This window comes from Heteronotia binoei, chromosome 10 (genome assembly GCF_032191835.1).
Source record: "Heteronotia binoei isolate CCM8104 ecotype False Entrance Well chromosome 10, APGP_CSIRO_Hbin_v1, whole genome shotgun sequence".
Lineage (NCBI taxonomy): Eukaryota > Metazoa > Chordata > Lepidosauria > Squamata > Gekkonidae > Heteronotia > Heteronotia binoei.
This window is the reverse complement of record NC_083232.1, coordinates 51646168-51667721: the sequence shown is the minus strand read 5'-3', so window position 1 is coordinate 51667721 and position 21554 is coordinate 51646168. Positions and strand designations below refer to the sequence as shown.

The 21554-nt window shown below is 41.8% G+C and overlaps 1 protein-coding gene across 1 annotated transcript in view; it reads right to left on the bottom strand.

The window, feature by feature from the left end:
* HDAC9 (histone deacetylase 9) overlaps nt 1-21554 on the bottom strand; it is a 689984-nt gene that overhangs the window by 447975 nt on the left and 220455 nt on the right. The gene's annotated exons all lie outside the window — the stretch shown is intronic.

Genomic DNA, 21554 nt, shown 5'->3' with positions numbered 1-21554 from the left:
GCTTTCTGTTACAGCACAGCATGGGAAACAGCAGAAAGCTACAGTACAAGTACCCGCTACCCCCCCCCCCTCCCCAGCAAAGAGAGAGGAGAAATGCTAAACAATTTATACTGCAGAGGACTCTAAATATAAAAGGAAGTGTTGACTTAAAATAGCTGCTTTCAGATTTGCACAGCAATGTTTAAAGGGTCTACGCGCTTGCGTGCCTCACTCTGCTGAGGTTATTTTTGAGAGCTTGTCATTGTTTGTGCTGTAGGTAGGTATACAAAAGCAAAGCAGAGATATTGGTCAATGTAAGCAAATATGCAGCAGTAGGTATTCAGACAGAATTTTACCACCACACTATCATTTGATAAATCAGGTCACCAATAAGTCAACATTCCAACTGAGCATAGACATGAGCATAGACAATGTCTACATCAGTGATACTCACATGTGGCTCTTTGACAGAATACCTGTGGCTTTCCCCAAATGTGGCACCCTTCTCATGTTCCATAAAAGTGGGCAATATCATTGCCCAGTAGGGCTTGTGGTTGGTAGGCTTTAAATAGTAGCTGCTGGGAGAACCTGAGGATGGGTAAGCTGTAAGTTTCACTGAGCAGCACTATACCTATCCAGGGGCCAAAAGAGCATGGCCTCCTAGCATTTATTACAGGCCCCCTCCCCACTCTCACCCCCTTCATCTTTTCTACAGAATGCTGAGTAGAGCACTTTATTGAGCCTGTCTGACTCCTTTTCCGTGTGTTTTCAACGCAGACTAATGTAGCCTGGTGTTTTAGCTCTGGGTTAGTGCAATTTGAGATTCCCAATTCCAGCTGCAAGATCATGTCTCCTTGAAATTAGCATTTGTTGACACCTTCAGAGCCATAAAAGTAACCATTTCCCAGATCAATCGCTTATTTTGTTCTCAGGCCTCTGCCTAAATTCCATCTATTGTAAATACTGCCTTGGGGATATGTAAATCTTGCCTTTTGCTAGGAGGCTGAAGTTGGTTCCTTATTCCCAGTTCCTTATCATTCCTTTTTCGCTACTTATTCATGAATTCAACCGAAAACACTGAGGAGGGTTTGAAAGCTCTGAACCCCAAAATAAAATCTAGACCACCATATCTCATATACCCCCATGTTCAGGGGACTCTGCCCTTCAAGAGGACATGTGCTGTCTCATAGTCCAAAGAGCAGTTTTCATGCTAGTTGCTCCAGAGCAAGTTGCCCCCAGGACACTCAAACAGGCAGATACTGGGGCCAAGCTGTACCCCAAAACAATATTTGGACCACCCCAAACATGTCTTGTGTTTGAGAGCCACAAGACATGAATGTTAGATATTTGAGAGCCACAGGGAGGGAGGGAGAGAAGGGAGGAAGGAAGGCAAATAGATGGGAAAGTAGAGATAGAAAGAAAGCAACTTTAAATGCATTCTCCAAGCTGCCAGCTTGGTTGGCTTGGGGAAGTGTTTTAAAGAGAGAAATGCCTTCTCTAAGTTGGCCAACAAGGCAGTGGGGGCTTTGAGAGCCACACAATATATCTGAAAGAGTCATATGTGGCTCCTGAGCGACAGTTTAGCCACCCTTGTGATATACGGTGGTCCAGACCTTACTTTGGAGTGTAGAGAGCAAACAGTGTTTGGACTGGCACCACTGCATGACTTCTTGGAGGACACAGTCTCCAGAATGTGGGGATGTGTCATTTGGGGTAGTCCAAAAATTGTTTTGGGGTGCAGCCAGGCCCAAGTGTCTGTCTGTGTGATTGTCTTGGAGGCACTCTGCTTCAGGGCAGCTGGCATGAGAACTGCTCTTTAGACAGGGAACCAGAACATGTTTCCTAGAAAGGGAAAGTCCACTGAATATGGTGATGTATACTATATAGTGGTCCACCCCTTATTTTGATGTTCAGAGCTTTCAAACGCTCTTCTGTGTTTTTGGTTGAATAAGAAATTAATAAAGAACTGGAAATAAGGAACCAACTTCAGCCTCCTATTACTTCCATCGATTCTCCCTTCTGTAATAAATTATAACAAACCTGAAACATTATTATGCAATAAACCACTTTTATTTGTAACAATAATAATAATAAAAAATAATAATAAAAAGCCGCCCTGAGCCCGCCTTGGTGGGGTAGGGCGGGATATAAATCGAACAAATAAATAATAAACCCTGAAACATTTTTATGCAATAAACCACTTGTATTTATTATTTATTTATTTATAAGTATAAGCATTGTATGACAGCTCCACACAGACATATAATAGCTGGCCCTACTTGGGTCCCCTGAGCAAAAAGTTGCTACCTATGGGGCTGTCACTGAGGATGGGTAAGCTGTGAGTTTCACATGCTCTGGATTACACTGCAAGAGTAGGACAGCAGAGTATTTTTGTTGCTATAACTAGGTTTGACACCAGGCCTGAACTTTAAAGTCCTAGGGTTGCCAGGTCCAACTCAGAAAATATCTGAGGACTTCGGGGGTGGAATCATGAGACTTTCCCATTCCCTAAAATAAAAAAAAAATACAGCAGTGAAGGTTCTCTGAATACAGTCATCATTTCCTCATCCCCCAGCCACTAAACTTCCACTAAATGAAAGTGAACACACCAGGGGTGGAATTCTAGCAGGAGCTCCTTTGCATATTAGGCCACATACCCCTGATGCAGCCAATTCTCCTGGAGCTTACAGTACTAAAAGCCCTGTAAGCTCTTGGTGGATTGGCTACATCAGGGGTGTGTGGCTTAATATGCAAAGAAGCTCCTGCTAGAATTCCAATCCTGGAACACACACCCACACACAAAGCAGCCAAAATGAACACAGTTATCAAGCACACATTTTGTGATCTTACTGGAGCAATTTAGTCAGGTTGCTGAATATAACCATCTGCTCTATTTCAACCAACTACTTCAGACTAACAGGAAAGCAAAAGAACAGCCTAGGGGGTGGTGTTTTCCTCCAAAGAAACAGAGGGACTGAGAGCAACATGGCTCTGTGTACTCATCACACCCTCCTGCAGCTTTCCTCTTGCCAGATTTAAAGGCACACACACATTCAGAAACACAAGCAGTTGCAAGCCTCTTCTAAACCTGCTGAGGTTTGAAGGTACATGGTGGCTGTTGGGGTGCAGCTTTCCCCCATCAGCCAGCTGGCTGGCAGTGGGGAGGAACCCGAAAAACAAGGGGATCCCCTGCCCTGACATGGGGACTGGCAAGCCTAAAAAGTCCCCTCACTTTAACAGAGGGATAGTATGAGGTAATGGGTTGGAAGCTTTCCATAGCATGGAGGTAAATGAACTACCTGGTAAATCAACTACGATTGAGCCCCATGGTGCAGAGTGGTAAGCTGTAGTACTGCAGTCCAAGCTCTGCTCACGACCTGAGTTCGATCCTGGCAGAGGCTGGGTTCAAGTAGTTGACTCAAGGTTGATTCAGTCTTCCATCCTTCCAAGGCTGGTAAAATGAGTACCCAGCTTGCCGGAGGTAAAGTGTAGCTGACTGGGGAGGGCAATGGCAAACCACCCTATTAAAAAATCTGCCAGAAAACATCATGCTAACCCTCCATGAAGCCTTTAATGAAGGAACACTAATTCAACTACAATTTCACCATGGCTGTCTTAGAACTATATGCACTTGTCAGACTTGGTTCTTTGGCCTTCTTAAAACATAAAAAGTGGCTATACAACTATGACTAATTTAATTTTGATTAAATACAGTACCCTGACAAAAATCAAGTTGTTATTTTTCCCTTGTATCATTGCTTAAAAATCAATGTATAGCCATGTAAAGTAATCAAAATGGTATTATTATTATTACTGTTGTGATTGCTATTATTTAATTTATATCCCGCCCTTCCCAAAATGTTCTCAGGACAGGTAACATTAGGTTAAGCAACATTTTTTAAAAGTTAATATAAAATCATTAAAAACAGATAAATCAGTTGAACAATTAAAAGAGCAAATTCAGAATGGAAAGAACAAATTCAAAATTCCCCCATAAATTGGACAGATGGTAACAGAAGTACAGCACTCATATTGTATCAAAACTCCACATGGGGCAGATGGTGAGGGCAATTTCTATGCAGGGAGGCCAAATAACTGGGAGTCCACCGCCTCAACCCAAAGCCTGGTTGAACAGCTCCATTCTACAGGTCCTGCAGAACTGCAACAAGTGGGAGCATGTTCTACCAAGTGGGGCCACGACATAAAAGGCCTTTAGCCCCGGTTGAGGCTGAGTGGACATCCTTTGGGCCAGAGACAACCAGTAAATGTTGATCTGTAGATTCATGGAGCACAAGGCTCTCCAGGGGGATATGGGGAGAGATGGTTCCTTAGATATGCTAACATCAGGATACTGGAAGTGTCACTCTCTCTTTCACTACACAAGAGCAGTAGATGATCTCTGTTTTCCTGTGTGAGGAAATTACAGACCACAGTAGTCTTTAATGAACATGCCTCACTAGAAAGTGCTCCTGCACACACAAAAGGAACAGCAAGAACCCGGTAGTGCTACTATATTGTTCTCATTCCAGTAAGTGGGACTCATATAGGAGAACTTCTATGTGAGCTGTGTTTTAGAACAGTGCAAAAGGCAGATTAACTAGCAGAAGGGAAGCAAGCTTCATTTATTTGTTTGACAGGTGATATATCCATCCTGACAAAAGGTTTTGGTAACAATCTAGCTACTGAAACAAAGCAGAGGCAGCATACTAATGACAAGCTTCACACCCTTGCCACAAAACTCACCCTACTCAATCCTTTGACCAGCTAATAAGTACAGCAAGTAGTTCTTCTCAAGGACCAGGAAAAATGGCATGGAACTAATCTGTTTGAGGCAGGGACCTTCAGATGGTGGTAGATGGTTCAAGCCCATGCATGGCCCAGATGAGGCATGCAAGCCTGCATGAAGGAGTAGATGGGAGGGGCTGTTTATGAGCCCAAAATATAAGACTGTAGAATCATAGAATTGGAAGGAGCCTCTAGGTCTTCTAGTACAACCCCCTGCACAATGCAGGAAATTCATAAGTTCCTAAGTTCATAGAATCAGCATTGCTATCCGATGGCCATCTAGCCTCTGCTTAAAAACCTCCAAAGGAGGAGAGCCCACCACCTCCTGAGGAAGCCTGTTCCACTGAGGAACCACTCTGTCAGGAAGTTCTTCCTAACATTTAACCAGAAACCCTTTCGAGTTTTCAGCTCATTGGTCCTGGCCTGATGTTCTGCAACAACAGAAAACAACTCTGCACCATCCTCTATATGACAGCCCTTCGAATACTTAAAGATATTTATCATATCACCTCTCAGTCATCTCCTCTCCTGGCTAAACATATGCAGCTCCTTCAGCCTTTCCTCATAGGGCTTGGTTTCCGGACCCCTCACCATCTTCATTGCCCTCTTGTAGATGTGTTCCAGCTTGTCTATATCCTTCTTAAACTGTGGTGCCCAAAACTGAACACAATATTCTAAAACCAATTGTAATAGGGTTCTCTTTCAATGGAAGAAAAAATGACTTTGAAGTGATATTCAAACCTTCTCTACTCATCCATGAAGCTTACTGGGTGGCCTTGGGCAGTTTATCACTGTTTCACTTAACACCTAGTTATTATGAAGGTAAAGTAAGATAAGCCCATATTGCAACCCACCCATGCCCTTGGCAAGGAAGAAATATAGGACATTGAAGTCAAAAAACATTCAATTGACTCATACAGGACAGACTGGTATATTCAAACTGAGGATCTACAAGGAAGGGATAAGGATAAGGTACTGTTTGAAACAGCTTTAAGTCTAGTTGAGTTTCCTAAGGATATCTGAGTGTGAAATTTTCCATATCATTTGACCGGTTAAGGTAATTACTAACCTGCTGTTATCACATCCCCCTTTTATTCTGGAATATGTCAAGATATTTTTAACCTTTTTTCCAGATCATTTTTTAAAAACAAAATAAAATAATGCTTTATTGCATTTTTGAAGAAATATTACAACCATAAGTATGTTTCAAGAGAAAATGATACACTCTCCGTACAGAGTGTCAAGATAGCATGGTATAATATCAAACAAATAGTATGAGAATCCATTGTCAGTATAGTCATGCTGGTCAGCAGACTCGGTGTACAGCATGCAGTACAGGAACTAATCAGTCAATGAAATAAAAATGAGAACAGTCTTCAATGAGGTGTAAGCAGTCTCTATAGGCAAAGTGACCAGTTTGTTCATTAATTAATGGGGACCACTTATCCATCAGACTGAGAACATGTGTTGTTTTCACATTAGTTGACCCAGTCTGAGATCTTGTCTGAAATCAAGTAAGCCCAAATTTTAAGGTACCATGGTATTTTTAATCTTTGAGGAGTGTATGGCTAGTATGTATGATTCATTAGCTCTGGTAAGGAGAATAAGTTGGTGCAGAAAGAACAGAACTATAACAAGTTACAATGGTGATAAAAATTATCAGGTACTTTTGTCACTACCTGGTACCTGCTGCACATGTAGTAAATGAGCCTGTTTAGTAGGGCCATAAAATCATAGAACTGAAATTGCTGTTCTCAGCCTGGCTCGAGGATATTGCTGTACTGGTAAACATTTGATACAGCTGGTCATGAGGAGATATATTGATCCATCTAATGGAGACCAGCATTACTGAAGCATCTACATACCAGTAGTTAGAGAACAGGAAACAGAACTATGGCTACAGGACACAAGGTCTTCCCAAGTAGGGAAGTGGCACTTTCTGTTAGGGATAGGATGGCCAGTGAGAAAACTCTTTGGAGACTGTTTCATCTCTTGGCCATGGTTATTCACTGGAGCACAGAAAGCCCAGATCAAACACATTACTTTTCTGCAGTTCGGAAGCCAAGGTTTTACTAAGCATTTTCATTTGTGCATTTATCAATCTGTGCTTCATTCCCTGTCCCCCTATCAGTACAACAATGCATTTTGAAAGAGCTTGTATTTACCATACATGACTCAAAAAAAGATATTCAAACAGATTTTTGAGACAGAACCATTACAAATGTGGCTCTAATTACATTTTAATCCCATCTTTCTTCCAAGAGCTCAGGGTGGCACATGTCATTCTCTCCCCCATCTCCCTCTGTCCCCCTCTCTAAAAGCTTGTAACACAGGTTAAGCTCACAATCTCCCAATAAGGTACATGGCTGAGTGGAGATTTAGCACCTGAGATTCCCAGGTTGTAGCCCAACACTCAAACCACTACAGGACACTGGAGCTAATTTAGTAACTCATGCTGAATTAAGGTCTGAACACTACCTGGATATGCAATACTGATGTTTAGGTGTGCAAAGGACAAGCAGGTTCAGTCCTTAACAGGCCAAGAAATTGCTAGGTTATATTAAAAGATGAGCCAAAAATAAGCATTGCTGCATAATATGAGAGGCATGCATGGTACAAAGCCAAGTCACACCTAGAGTATATTATTGGTTTCAGCTCTAGCAGCTCCCTTGCTGAGATCCATGGGCATGCTGGTGAGGATGGAGAGAAGAACACCAGCTAGAAGCATTACATCACATCTCAGGAATCTATCTGAATGTTTTCCTTTCCATATGTGATAAATATTACTATAATTTCCTCCCCCTCCTTGTCTGATTTAAAGAAAATTCCAAGGTCTGAAGGTTAGAAGAATCCTGCTATGAACAGTAACATGATCCCTACACATTTAGCTACCTGGGAACAGAGCTCAGTCAAAGGGTCTTGCTGACACTGATCTTATATTACATATACAATTAGAGAGAGAATTACTATTTCTTTTCAAAAAGCAAAGACATAATAATGAGAATAAAGGGAGGACATCAAGAAGTTTGTATGTTGGCACTTACCACTTTGAACCCAAATCTACAGAGAATCCAGGGAACCCCCAGACAATGATCCCTTTACAGACATTGGCTATAGTCCAGCAAGTCCCCACAGCAGGAGTGTTAAACATTATGTTCTTGAGGGGGTTTTTGGTTTTAAAAACCCTTACCACAATTAGGAATTTAAGTTTTAACCTCACCTACAGTTTAATATTTTAATGAGAGGGTGCTGTTGGGCTGAAAATGAATACACAGAGAGAGAGAGAGAGATATTCATATCTACTCAGAAGTGAGTCCCACTTTATTCACCAATATATTCAACAATTTAGGCTAGCAGCACAGGCGCTAGAAGAATTATCAGCTATTCCAAAACAGCAGCACAACTCATTCTATAAGATGGGGGACCTATGACACTTGCAGAGATGAGGAGAATTCTATCCATAACCAAATGCTGGCTCACCTGGCTGGTCACATGCAAGTCAGCCCATCTAGGAGAAGTGCTGCCACCTGTCAGTCTCATGGTGCATGCCTCCCCCAACTGCATGCCTCATGTGGTGGTGGAGCAGTGGCTGCAGCTCTATTGCAACTGTGGTACAAGGGACCATCGGGGGCTTTTGCTACTCATTCCTCCACCAGCCTCCAGCACCAGTGGATCCCTCATCTCCTCCCCTACCTTCCTCCAGTGCTATGGCCTTTGCAGCCCAAAGCCAGCAATGGTTTTTGTTGTTACTTCCCACACCTCCTCTAAGGGTGCACCTCAATAGTTGATGGGGGCATGGGCAGCAGCTTCAGCTCCTCCTCCTCCATCTTGTATATCTGTCTGTATCAGTTCTTTGTGCCAGCACAGTCAACTGTTTTTTGTTTTCAGGTTGTTTTTGTAACCCTCTTTTTATTTTAGGATTTTTCTGCAAACCAAACCAGGTATCTCCCCAGGTTTGTAGAAATACATGCTTTGAATTTACATGGCCCCAGTTTGCAGATTTATATATCCACAGAGGAAGCCATGTTGAGAATTAGATATATTGATATGAAAACAGAAATAAATTCAAGGTTATAAATAAATATCTCTTAACCATAAACCTACACGTTCTAAATACTTTATTGTGCCACCTGGAGATAGGAGCTGACAACATAATTGTCAGTTTTCTTCTAAATTTTGCACAATAAAAGGCTTTCTTCTGAAATGTTGGTGTATTGCTTGTTGCTGCTTCAAATGCTAATGAATTCTCCAAAGACAAAATTGATTGTAATAGCATCACAGCAAGAACTCATTGCTCATGTAACTTTAAAGTAAAACCAATGAATCCACTATACAGAAATCCAAGAACATAATTTTAGAGAAAGAACTGGGGGAGGGGGATGAGTGGAATAGCATTCATAATGCTTCTGTTTCAACTTTCCTTTGCATTTACTTGATCGTACCCCTACAATAGGTTTGCCAGATCATGCTCAGGAAATATCTGGGGACTTTGGAGCTAGAACCAGGAGACTTTGGGGGTGGAGCCAGGAGCAAGGTTGTGACAAAAACGACTGAACGCCAAAGGGAGTTCTGGCAATCACCTTTGAAGAGATTGTGCTCCTTTTAAATCCTTGCCCTTCATTGGAAATAATGAACAATGGGGGCACTTTCTTTTGGGGCTCATAGAATTGGAACCCTGGTCTAATTTTATTGAATCTTGGGGGCTTTTTGAGGAGAGGCACCAGAAGCTGCACTAAAAATGTGGTGCCTCTAGCTAAAAAAAACCTGGCCCCTCCAGAGCCCCAGATAGATTCTCAATTATACCCTATGAAGACCTGTCTCCATACTGAAGTGCCCAGCAGACATTCATACCCCCCTCCCCCACTTTCTGATAACCCTGAAGTGCGAGGAGGGTTTCCAAACTGGGGGATACCCTGTCCTCAACTGAGGATTGGGAACTCTACCCTACCATATTCATATCAAATGTACAGCAAAGGGAATGGCTGTTGAAGGATTTGGATGCTTAGGAATACATTAGTTGACTTAAATTCTCTGATGGTGCTATTCTGAAGCCACAGTGGATGGAACATGGCCATCATTTAACCAGTGCCATAAATTTTTCATATAATATATCATTTCCCTGTTTATTTCTCATTGTTAACTCAACTCTAACAGGTCACCAAAGGCATTAAAGCCCAAAGTAATAGTTATACATTCCTCTTAAAAAACCAGCCTTCACCTTGGATGTGGGTACCACTGGAACCAACTTTTACACAGGAGAGGCCTGAATCCAACAACATCCAGAGATACCAACTGCAGAAATGGGCCCTGGAATTATCCTGAAATTACAATTGATCTCTAGACCAGAGATCAATTCCCAAAGAGCAAATGGCATACTTCTTGCATCACAGGCGCACTGAGTTTCCTCTTGTCCTCAGGCTCTGCCCTCCCTAGGCACCTCAGGCTCTGCCCTCCCCATATCTCTAGGAATTTTCCAAGCCAGAGTTGGCAAACTTAACCCTGAGAAGGCAGCCAGGGGTGAGGGAAGAGAAACTAAGGGAAGATGGCTACCAGCTTGAAACATGTAAACTGAGTGCTTCCCCCCCACCCCCTTTCTCTTGCTGCAGGTATTTATAGCTTGAAAGTTGCTAGGCCTCAGGCATGAGACTAAGGACACTTGGCCAATGGCTTTTGGCTTGAGGCTGACAGCTTGATCAGACAGCTTACCTAGTAGACATTAACCCAGGTTGTCTTGTTTATTTTTTGTGTTTGTTTTTATATTGTGTTGTATATAAATTTATTTAAAGTGTATTTTTGCAAGCCACTCTGGTTCCCTAATCGAGAGAAAAGCAGAATTAAAACTATAGTTTAAAAATCACAAAAACTTAAGGGCACTTAAACTTCTTTAAGCAGGAATGGTCTCTTTAAATGCCTTCTCCCAAGCTGTGATGGCATGACTCAACTTGCAAAAAATATTTAAAGGGATTCCTTTAACTCACTTTTGAAAGCTGCACCACCATCACTGTGGTGCGACTTGCAAGTTCACTTGTGAGTTGAGCCACAGTCACAGTGGCACAGCTTGCAAAGCAGCAAAAGTGATTTAAAGGGATCCCTTTAAATGGCTCTGCATGCCATCACTGCAGTAATGCAACTTGGCTTGCAAAAGCCTTTAAAGGGAACCCTTTAAATGGTTTTTGCAAGCTGCACCATACCACAAACCTTGGACTGGAGGAATGGTTTTTAGAAGTTCATGAGACTCCACAAACCTCCATTTTCCTGGTTCATGCCCATCCCTAGTCAGGAATACAATGCCAAGTGTGCTCAGTGGACTGAGAGGAGTCAGAAGAAATCAACACCAGAAATGTGATGCCATAGATTCAACCCTTGAAAACTGCCATTTTCTCCAGGGGAACTGATATCTGTAGTAAGGAAATTAACTGTAAATCCAGGAAAACTCCAGGTCCCACCTAGAGGCTGGCAACCCTACTTGATCTGAAATGGCAAGTCACCCACTCTTCTGTGGTCTTCTGCTCCACCCCACTGCATTGTGTCGCATCCAGTTATTTCCCTCTGCTTTCTTCATTGTAAGCTTGCCTGCATCCAAAGGGAACTATTCATTTCTAACAGATGATTCCTTACTTAGTAGAATCACCTCCTGTTGTGACAATGACACTAGTAGTGCAATACTTAAGTTCTTTCTATGTGGTTTTTTTTTGTTAACTTCTGTTTTATTCAACTTAAAATAAGTTGCACTTGTGGGTACTTGTGACTGTTTTTACAGCTATGTTTCAAGACTTATTCAAAGAGATGTGCCTCTAACAAATTGATCCACTGAAAGCATACATCTCTGAAGTGTTTCATTCCAGCTGATACCTTTGTTAAAGAACACCTTGTAAGACTCTTCTAAATGGCAATAAAAAGCTGAGCTCTCAACTCCATAAATTCTTCAACAAGAAGCAAATACAGACAGTAATTCCCTGACTTGAAAACAAATGTAGGAAGACTACTGCCAAAAGCAACAGTGTGGAATTCTTTCCTTTATTATCCTGCTTAGATGACAAAAGGTAGGCAAAACTATGTACTATATCTGTGATAGCTCATGAAGATGTAATCTGAACATATGAGAGTGCACTACATAGGAACAGGGGCTGGGTGGGTTATCATATTTGTCCTTTGTGGTATAGCCTGAAACACCAGGTTGTTCAAGAAACTATATTTGGTATCATTCTGTTCTAGTCATAATCAATGTAATACTTCATAGATCTACTGCTACAACTGTGGACAACACCTACATCGACAAGCAGAATATTTTCTCTACAGCTCTTCTTTTGCCACAGATTTTTGAAAATTGATAACCCACTTTCCCACAAGGAGGTTTACAGTTCTTAATCAAAATAAAACAGTGCAACATTTAATAAAAAATAAAACATAATAAACAGAAAAAACTAAAAATGCCTCTAACCAGAATGAAGAAAGAGGCAACACTTAAAGAAAAAAAAAGATATACACCTTCTTATTACAGATATGCTCTGCAAGAAACCACTGCATCTTCTAATACATGGTAAAGGAAGATGAGCCCACTATTTGGAAATATGTTTGAATTACTTTAATAAGTAGGATGATTTCAACTTCTAGTTCTGAAGGTACAAAATTTACATGGTTTCTTGAGTATGAATGTCCTGTGACCTTTTCTCTAGGGCTGCCAACTCTGTGTTGAGAAATTCCTGGAGATTTGGGTGTGAAGCCTGGGGAAGTCAAGTTTTGGGAAGGCAGAAACCTCAGTGTGGTATAATGCTATAGTGTCCACCTTCCAAAGCAGCCATTTTCTCTGGGGTAACTGATCTCTGTTGTCTAGAGATCAGTTGTAATTCTGATCCTCAACTGGCAGTTAGCAGCACTATTCTTCTCCCAGTAGTCAGAACTGCACATAGTTACCAAAGGCTCATGGACAATGATTCCCTTATAGTTTCTCATCATATCTTTTAGACTCAGCCCAAGCAGCATATGAAAAGAAATTACATCACTGGCCTGGCTTTGTGGGCCTTCATGGTGACCATGACACCTGGAACAAATCTCTCAAGTTTTCTCCCACCCCCACCAACTCAGCAACCCCGCCAACATTAAAGCTCAAGCAACTTCAAGCAACTTTCACACTACTGAGGGCCAGGCTTGGCATGGTGTGTTGGCCATGTGTTAGGTTAGGAATGAAGACACCCAGGTTTGAATCCCCACTCTGCCAGGGAACCTTTCTGAGTAACCAATATCAGTCTCATTTGTCTGGCAAGATTTTTGTGAGGAGAAAACAGAGGTGAGGAGAATGACAGAAGGTGTTTTAGGTCCCCACTGGGGAGAAAGGTGGCGTATAAATGAAGAAAAAATAAATTCTGCATCTGACATTGCCCTGGTGGCTTGTTCACACCAACTCAATAATTTACATGATCAGATTGAAAAAGCCTGAAAAGTTTGTACTCAAGAGACCCAGTCCCGGAACTTATATGCCATCAAAAGGATCAATTTCAGAGCAGAAAGACTTCAGATTGAAACATAATCAACAGAAACACCAAATGAGTAGAAATAACTTTTATGCAGTTGTTTTTGATCTCAGAGGAAAAATAAGTTCTTACAATATACCATAGTGAAAATGAATTTTGAAGTCAGACAAAGGTTCCCTCAGGAACTGCAATTCATGTAGCTATAACTTAATGGGGATTGCAGTTGCCTAGTAGCTGAGATTCTCTCACCTAGTACAAAGTGATTTTAAAGATTTCTATTAATAACTTTAGAGAAAACAACCTCCTAAGCTGTGTAAAAAAAATAGATGAACATCATGGTGCATACAGTACTGTGGCTGGAATAAAATTTCAAATCTATATGAAATTTCTCCATTTTTTCCTACACCATATATGAACATTTCTGATATGCACAAGTGATATTTCATTTATAGGTATGCAAGCCTTATCTTTTTAAAAATAATTATCCTGTATGTTACTCATTTGTGACACACTTTTCAATACACTCTACAATTTATCTCAATGTTTGCTTAACATTTTCTGTGCAGTGTTCAACAACTCTGGCTTGAATCTTCCATGTTAATAATGCCCAAGTAAATAAAGTTGTTTATTCAAACATTAACACCATTTGCCCTGCTCTATCCTTTCATCCAGAGGGAAAGGAGTCCTAGAAACAAGCACCCGCCACTCCCAAATCACTAACTGGTGCAGTCAGAGTCGATAATGGTTGATTATTCATTGGTTGGGGGGGGGGTCTAAAAGTAGCATTTTTAAGAGCAGTTCTCTTAATTCCTCTTTATCCATTTCTCACTGAAATCCAATAATCTGTTTCTTTATGCTTTCTAGGAATCTGGATTTGTTCTTAATCAATTCTGCTTAGATCAATAGAGACATTAGAAGAGAGAAAAGGTAGGAAGGGAGGCTCTCTGCAAAGTGTCACTAGCAGATACTCAGATTTTTATTTATTTGATGGAATTTCCATCCTACCCATCCTGCCAAGGCAGGCTTAGGGCGGGTTACAGACACAAATGCAGGCAATGTCTTATCAAACCTTCCTAGCCTCCTGCTGCAGCACCACTCTGGGGTAATATTAGAAAACAAAAACTTTGCAAAAGCTAAAGTTACAAAAGGGTGCATAGAGCACCACCATGTGGTGTAACACAAAACTACAAAGAGAAATAAAACAAATTAAAGAGAAATTCCTCTTTTGAAAGAAAGAAGAATAAGAGGAATCAATTGCTTAATTTTTAAAAATGAATTTCAGCGAACAGAATTCTACTGATAGTTGAAAATTAGATGTGAAAGGCTCTTTATCACAATTTTTTTTTTTGCTGCAATCTGCCAAACAATATGGGGTGGATCCAAAGAACAGTGAGTGGAAAGACAATAACTGATGAAATTCTGAAAACAGTTACTAAAGGATTTGCACAAGAGTTCATACAGAATACAATAGGTCGTTTTTCAGGTTTCTGCTTGTGTAAGAGGTGGCATAAATTCTTGCAGTAGAAGATCCTTGGATGTGATCCAACTTTTGCTATTTAGTGCCCTAGATCCAGATTAAAACATCCCTAACAACATATTGCTATTACAGAAATGTTTCAATAATGAACTCATAGTATTGTTCTTTCTGAATAGATAATTAATAATATATTTTATATGCTGTATTTATATAAATAATTAAAATGCATCTGTCCAGAAGCACCTCTCCAGTTGGGTATTTATTTTGAAGTGTGGGATTCCACATTCTCTTTTCCACTCAACAGGCAACCAGCTGTGAGCTGGATCTAGCCAGAATCTCCCCCAATTCCCCACACATGGCTTTTGCCCATACAGAACCCATGATCCTCTGCATAGCCTTTTGGGTGGTCAAAGATGAACCACTGGTTCCTTTCCCACCAATAGAAAAGCTGGTTGGATCAAGTCCTATGAAAGGAAGAAAGCTGATCACTAATCCTAAACGCAATCTCTGCCTTTGCAACTTTTCATGACAGTGCATTTCTCTCTTGCATGCACATCATATAACACTATCACCTGTAATTATTTTCCAACCAGAACATGTCAGAAAAGTCACTGCCTTTTTCCCCTTAACTGGAGTGGGTTAGAGTGGCTGGCTATTCACTCAGGTTATATTCGGCTGCCATGGCAAATCTCAGTCCATGGCAGGCACAAACACAGCTTATTGCTATGTATGGATTCACTGTCCCTTCTCTCCTTGTGTGCGGCTCTTCTGGAAGCCTTTGGTCAAACTCCAGTTGGGTGCCATATTTGAATGTGAGCACCTAGGCAAATTGGACTTTGCTTCCTCCCCACAAACCGTGGTTCAGTCTCAGTGTGAATGGTACTACTTTTCTCCTTGATTAATGGTGTGAGAAATGGCATGCTCTGGCGCCACACAAGGAGCAGATCTTCTTCCAGAAGTGTGTGGAGAGGGGTTGATCCTTTTAAAGTGCTGCCTTCACAGTGCGGTACAAGCGTTGATGTTAGGAGTGGTCAGGGAATGGTGCTCAAACTGCCTGCAGAACTTCTGCTCCTGAACTGGGGGCTTCCTCCACTCACCTAGTCATGGTGGGTCTTGACAGGCAGCTTCTGCCACAAGGGCTCAAGCATTGCTGCCTCTTTGCAGGAACATCAGTCATTTTCCCCATAGATGTCACTGGCAATCCAATGCTCATATCTCAGCCTAGTCAGGCTGGAGCCTCTCCAGTGACATCTGGGAAGGTGGGTCCCACTAAGCTGCTGTTGTGTGGGAAAGGATAAGCAGGCCTTAGAAACCTCAGATGCCATTGTTGGAAACTTTCTCTTCTACTGATATTTGCTCAGTTGCCAGTTTGGTGTAGTTGTTAAGTGTGCGGACTCTTATCTGGGAGAACTGGGTTTGATTCCCCACTCCTCCACTTGCACCTGTTAGAATAGTCTTGGGTCAGCCATAGCTCTGGCAGAGCTTGGAAGGGCAGCAGCTGTGAGAGTCCTCTCAGATCCACCCACCTCACACGGTGTCTGTTGTGCGGGAGGAAGATAAAGGAGATAGTGAGCCACTCTGAGATTCGGAGTGGAAGGTGGGATATAGATCCAAAATCATCACCATCATCATCTTCTTCTTCTTCTCTTTTCCCTGTTTTGGGATGGTCAAAGATTAAGAAGGCAGAGAAGAATGAGGGTAAAAATGGGAAGACAGGGAAAAGAAAGTTCAAGATGAGAAAAGACACTAAAGAGGAGATGAATCTAACTGTGGAGCATGCAGGACCAGAGCTGGAATGCTACTCCCACCTGCTGGCTAGTAAAAACTAGCTTGATAAGTATAGTCCTGCTTGCAGAACATGTGGCAGCAGTAAGATGACCTAGATCCCCTCCTCCAGAATCAAAGAACTCTGGGTTTTTTTTCCTCCACAGTGGTAGCACTACATCTATGAAACTGGCAGCCAAAAGAAGCTTGGAAAGCACCTTTTGGGACTGCAAAACAACCTTTTCTCTCTGATCTGATATAAGCAATTTGCAAATGTGGACATTTGGACTCCTGGAACATTGAGATTCTTCTAATTTGCTTCTGTTATCAATTGTAGGTTTTGAAAAACCATTTCAATTATTGATTGAGAGTAATTTGTTTGGAAGTAGGATAGAAAATGTTCAAATAAATCAAATGAATGATAACATAGTATGTTTCCTTTAGCAATGAACTGTGATATAGAGAAGGATAGGAAATGGTGCATCCCACAGTCATTGAGAATAAAAGTTAAAAAAAACACACATATCATGTAAAAACAGGCAAACACAAAATTATGATGCAGCATGGGAAAAAGTACCTATAGGGATTTTTTTTTTCTTTTCATAACACATTCCATGCTAGAAATAGAACTGGAGTGAGAATGAAAAGGGATAGAGTGAGTGTGATAGCAAAGCAGGGGGAAAAAACCTTAATCCCATAAACTCAAGCATTGGCAGCAACTCAGTTCCTGCAAAATGTAGAGAATAAAACAATGTGTTTCTTTCTTGAATAATAATTGCGTAAATCTGAATTGGGATCAGAGAGTAAGTTTGCATTCTTTTTAATAGTTTCCCATACAGTATAATCACTTCCAATTATTAGAACAATATTGCTAAAAGCAACAGATACACATAACCATTTTGGCCATGGTGTGATAAAGAAACACAGTTTACTGAGGCCTCAGTTCTATATCCGGAGATCTTAACTCTACATATGGCCTTTGAATTTCCTCTTAATATTCTCTGGCAAGGACTCCCCAGCATGGCTTGATTCCATAACTACCAAGTACCTTTTAACCCATTCCCCCCTAGTAGAAAACATGGACTGGCAGCTTAAGGGAACATACTAAGTCATTTCCCCCAGTTCTTTCTAATGCGTAAATAGATGAACAACCTATACTACACACTTGTGGAACTGTTGTTTCATTGCATCTACAATGGGTCATCCTGTGCCACATCCAATTTAAAAGAGTCTGGCTTGGATCCAGAACAGTTTGTGTGTGTGTGTTTGTGGCTGTGAGGATTTCTGCCTCCAGAGCACAACTTTCTCACTTCTTCCCTCCCACAACAGCCTGAAATGCAACTGAGGGACATTTGGGGGAGGGAGGACTAAAGAGACTCACACTGTGTGGGTAGAAATCCATGTGCCTGCAGAAACAGTTCTGGATGTATATATAATGCATATATAATCAGTCACTGTTATTTTCATTTGAAAATGGATTCCATATGTTTCTCTATGTGTTTGCCCACCTGGGGGATTTTGGCAGGGAAAAAGTTGCCATCCTTGTGGGGTAGATGTAGAGTGTCTGCAAAAGAAAGGGAGATTTCTGAGGGGGAAAGGAGAGAGATGCTGAGGTGAAAGTTCTTCATGTAAGGAGTGCTGCAGCCTTGTGAACAGTGTGTGTGTGAGTGAGGAAGAAGATGGTGTTCTAACTTGGTTTCCTGTCCTTAATTCTGAAAAATAAGCCCTGTTTTAATTTTAATATTCTTTGTGAAAGGGTACAAGTTTATTATGGGATCTTGGGGCTCACCTTTAAAAAATGCATAGTGGTAATGCCACTATGAATAGGGGAGGCAGAAGCCAATGGACAGGAGGCAGCACATTTTATTCTCTCCTTCTTCTCTGAGACAACCTCGGTCCCATAATTTAGGAGACAAAAGTGAGATCATACACACAATGGCATTAAAAAATTGTAATTATCTGTGCAGTCTCATATGGCCCCAGGGTGCCAATTTGTTTAGTTATTGGTATGCCATTCAAGCTTGTTCAGTCTGAGGACATGGACAGGATTCTTAGAAGCTTGAAACCTACCACGTTCTTGTACAACCCTTGCCCCTCCTGGCTGCTTAAATCAGTGGAGAGGTAGGTCAGGGGGGGGGGTGCTGGAGGATTGCCTCTCTGATTAGTTGCCCCCAATGCGTAATGTCATTTTGCAGGACAGCTGGAACAAGAGGGATATCAGAAATGTTTGCGCGGGGGAAGGAGACAAACTCAATGGCATAACCTTGCCTGATAGTGCGTTGTCCCTTGACACAGTCCAGTTCCAACAGAACAGTTGAAGACTGCTTTCCTCTGGCAGAGGCCTGGGTCAGGTGTGCTGTGGGTGAGGTTTGTTGCCTCATGGATCCTGGGGTCTTGCTCCTCCATAGTGTCATCACTAGCAGGCAGGCTGGGGGAGTGCAGAACGCAGCAGCGCAGCTGTTAATGGGGCTCCCTCGATGGGAGCACATTCAGCCAGTGCGGAAAAAACTGCACTGGCTACCTATTGTGTTCCGAGTCCATTTCAAGGTGTTGGTATTGACCTTTAAAGCCTTATAGGATCGGGGGCCTGTCTATCTTCAGGACTGCCTTTCTCCACATGTTCCCCAGATAGCACTGCATTCAGGGATGCAACATCTATTGTCCATGACCAAGGGAGGTCAGGCTGTGCTCTACACGGTCTTCTCAGTGGCAGCACCTGAAATATGGAATGCACTCCTGGAGGTCATAAGGGCCCTGTGGGACCTTTCTCAATTCCTCAGGGCCTGCAAAACCAAGTTATTTCGACAGACCTTTGGCACCTAAACTGGGAGAGGACTGCCATTCTACACTACTGAGAAACTGGAATCACTACAGGCTCACTGTTAGTAAAGGACGATCCTGCCTAGGTTGTTGCTTAACAGCACCATAAAATGTTTTAGAATGTTTTAACTGTATTTACTGTTGGAAGTTTTGAAGTTTTGAACTGTTTAACTGCATTTATTGTTTGAAGTTTTGAACTGATTGTTAGCTGCCCTGAGTCCGCTTGTGGAGAGGGCAGGACATAAATTAAAGGTAATAAATAATAAATAAATAATATTGGGCAGCAGGCAGGTAGCCCGGTGCTGGGATCTGTCCACACGCTGCACAAATACTCATTTGACTTTATACAAAAAAAGCTTTGGCCATGTTTTCTCTTGCATCTGTGTGAGTTTCTTCCACAGCATCACGACCCATCCCCCTTTAGCAAGCAAATGAAGCTTGCTATGGATTCAGTATCATCACTGAGAAGAATGCTGTGAGCCACTGGAATCACGAACAAATATGTAGGTTTGTCAATATATTTCTGGAGTAGTGTCTACTAGATCCTTAGAGACCAGTCTGGAAGCATTGGCTTTAATGGACTTTGACAGCTATAACTCTGTTTAGGATTGCCCTGTTAGTTGGCTGCTTTAGATCTTTAGCAACAGCTTTTAAAGGCTTTGGCAAGCTTATGTCCTAACTGCATTTCTTGATGCTCAAAACTGTAGTCCTTGGGCAGGCTGTTTGGATGAAATTTCTGCAGGGCTGTAGCCAGAAGGGGGCACTGGGGTAGTGCTCTGTATAGAATCTTCTGCACCCCCACCCAGTGTTCCCCAATCTTCCCTTTCACTAAACTGCACTGCAATGGAAGATCAGGGAAGTATGGGTGGGGTGATGCATGTTCCATAGGGGGCCTCACCCCCAGTGCCCCACTGCTGGCTATGGCCCTAAATCTCTATAGCTGTCATGCTCTTCTGTCCTAGGACACCCTTAGATTCAGTAACACAATCTGCCTCTTTAGGCAACTTTTAACCAACCTCTGATCTTCTACATCTCCTAGAGGGACATTATGAAGAGGTAACACCAGTTTCTTTGAGCAAACCAATCCCTACACTTTTTATTCATATTTTAGATGGATATATTCTTGAAGAGAAAGAAGTTAGTTGCTCCTTTCTCCAGCTACAGAAAATGGATGACGCTGCTTCTGTCCCTTGACTGCACTGCTTGACACTGGGGATGGAATTCTAGCAGGAGCTCATTTGCATATTAGGTCACACACCCCAGATGCAGCCAATCCTCCAAGAGCTTACAAGGCTCTTTTTTGTAAGCTCTTGGAGAATTGGCTACATCAGGGGTGTGTGGTCTAATATCCAAAGGAGCTCCAGCTAGAATTCCACCCCTGCTTGACACCAAAACATTTGTTAAGTGCACCTTAAGGGAAAGAGCACCTTACATTCTTGGAGATTCTCTGAACAGGTTTGAGCATCCCCAAGGCCATTTTTGTGATTGCATATGTATGCAAACATGTACAAAGTGACTTTCACTACTCCAAAATATCTTCAGAAATCTTTTTTTAACCATGCAACTCATTTATATAAAAATACCAATCTCTCTGTTCTTTCCAAGTGTTAAGGCAGAAAAGAATAACAAATCAAGTCCACTATAAATAGCCCCAAGTTCAACAAAGTCTTCTGTGAACAACAATGGAGAATTAAAGCAGCCAGTTTAGAGGTACTTGCCATAATTAGACTGGGTGAGTGCTACTTAAAGAAAGTTGTGTCCTGACACTAGCAGCTAATTTTACCTTTCTGCAATTTGAGAAAGCCGATTACCCTTGATTAAATAGGTAATCTGTTGGCTGAAACAAGATTGTTATATTACAAAGAAGTCACTCTAGCTTTCGCTGCAGCTTTAGGCTTCCCTCTGAATAATACCGTCAGGAGCCCTGCCTGCTATCCTGCAATCTACACACCAGTGACATTACTGATGAAGTACAATTCCATTGACTAAGCTGTTTGATAGCATGACAATCAGTCTTCCAGTCTGCAAATATCACTGTCATTATCCCTTAATCCTCTTGTTTTGGGAAATTATGATGCACCATAAAGCACTTTCTTTTTATTTAGCACAGGCTATTATTATGGGGATGGATCCAATCTAAATACCATGGATGGAAACACAACTTCCTTGCTTCTTCCTTGCTGAAAGTAGCCCAAAGTGCCCTCTGGACTGCTTCTCCTGCAGGAGGGTGGGGGAGAGATCCCAGGAGCAACATGAGG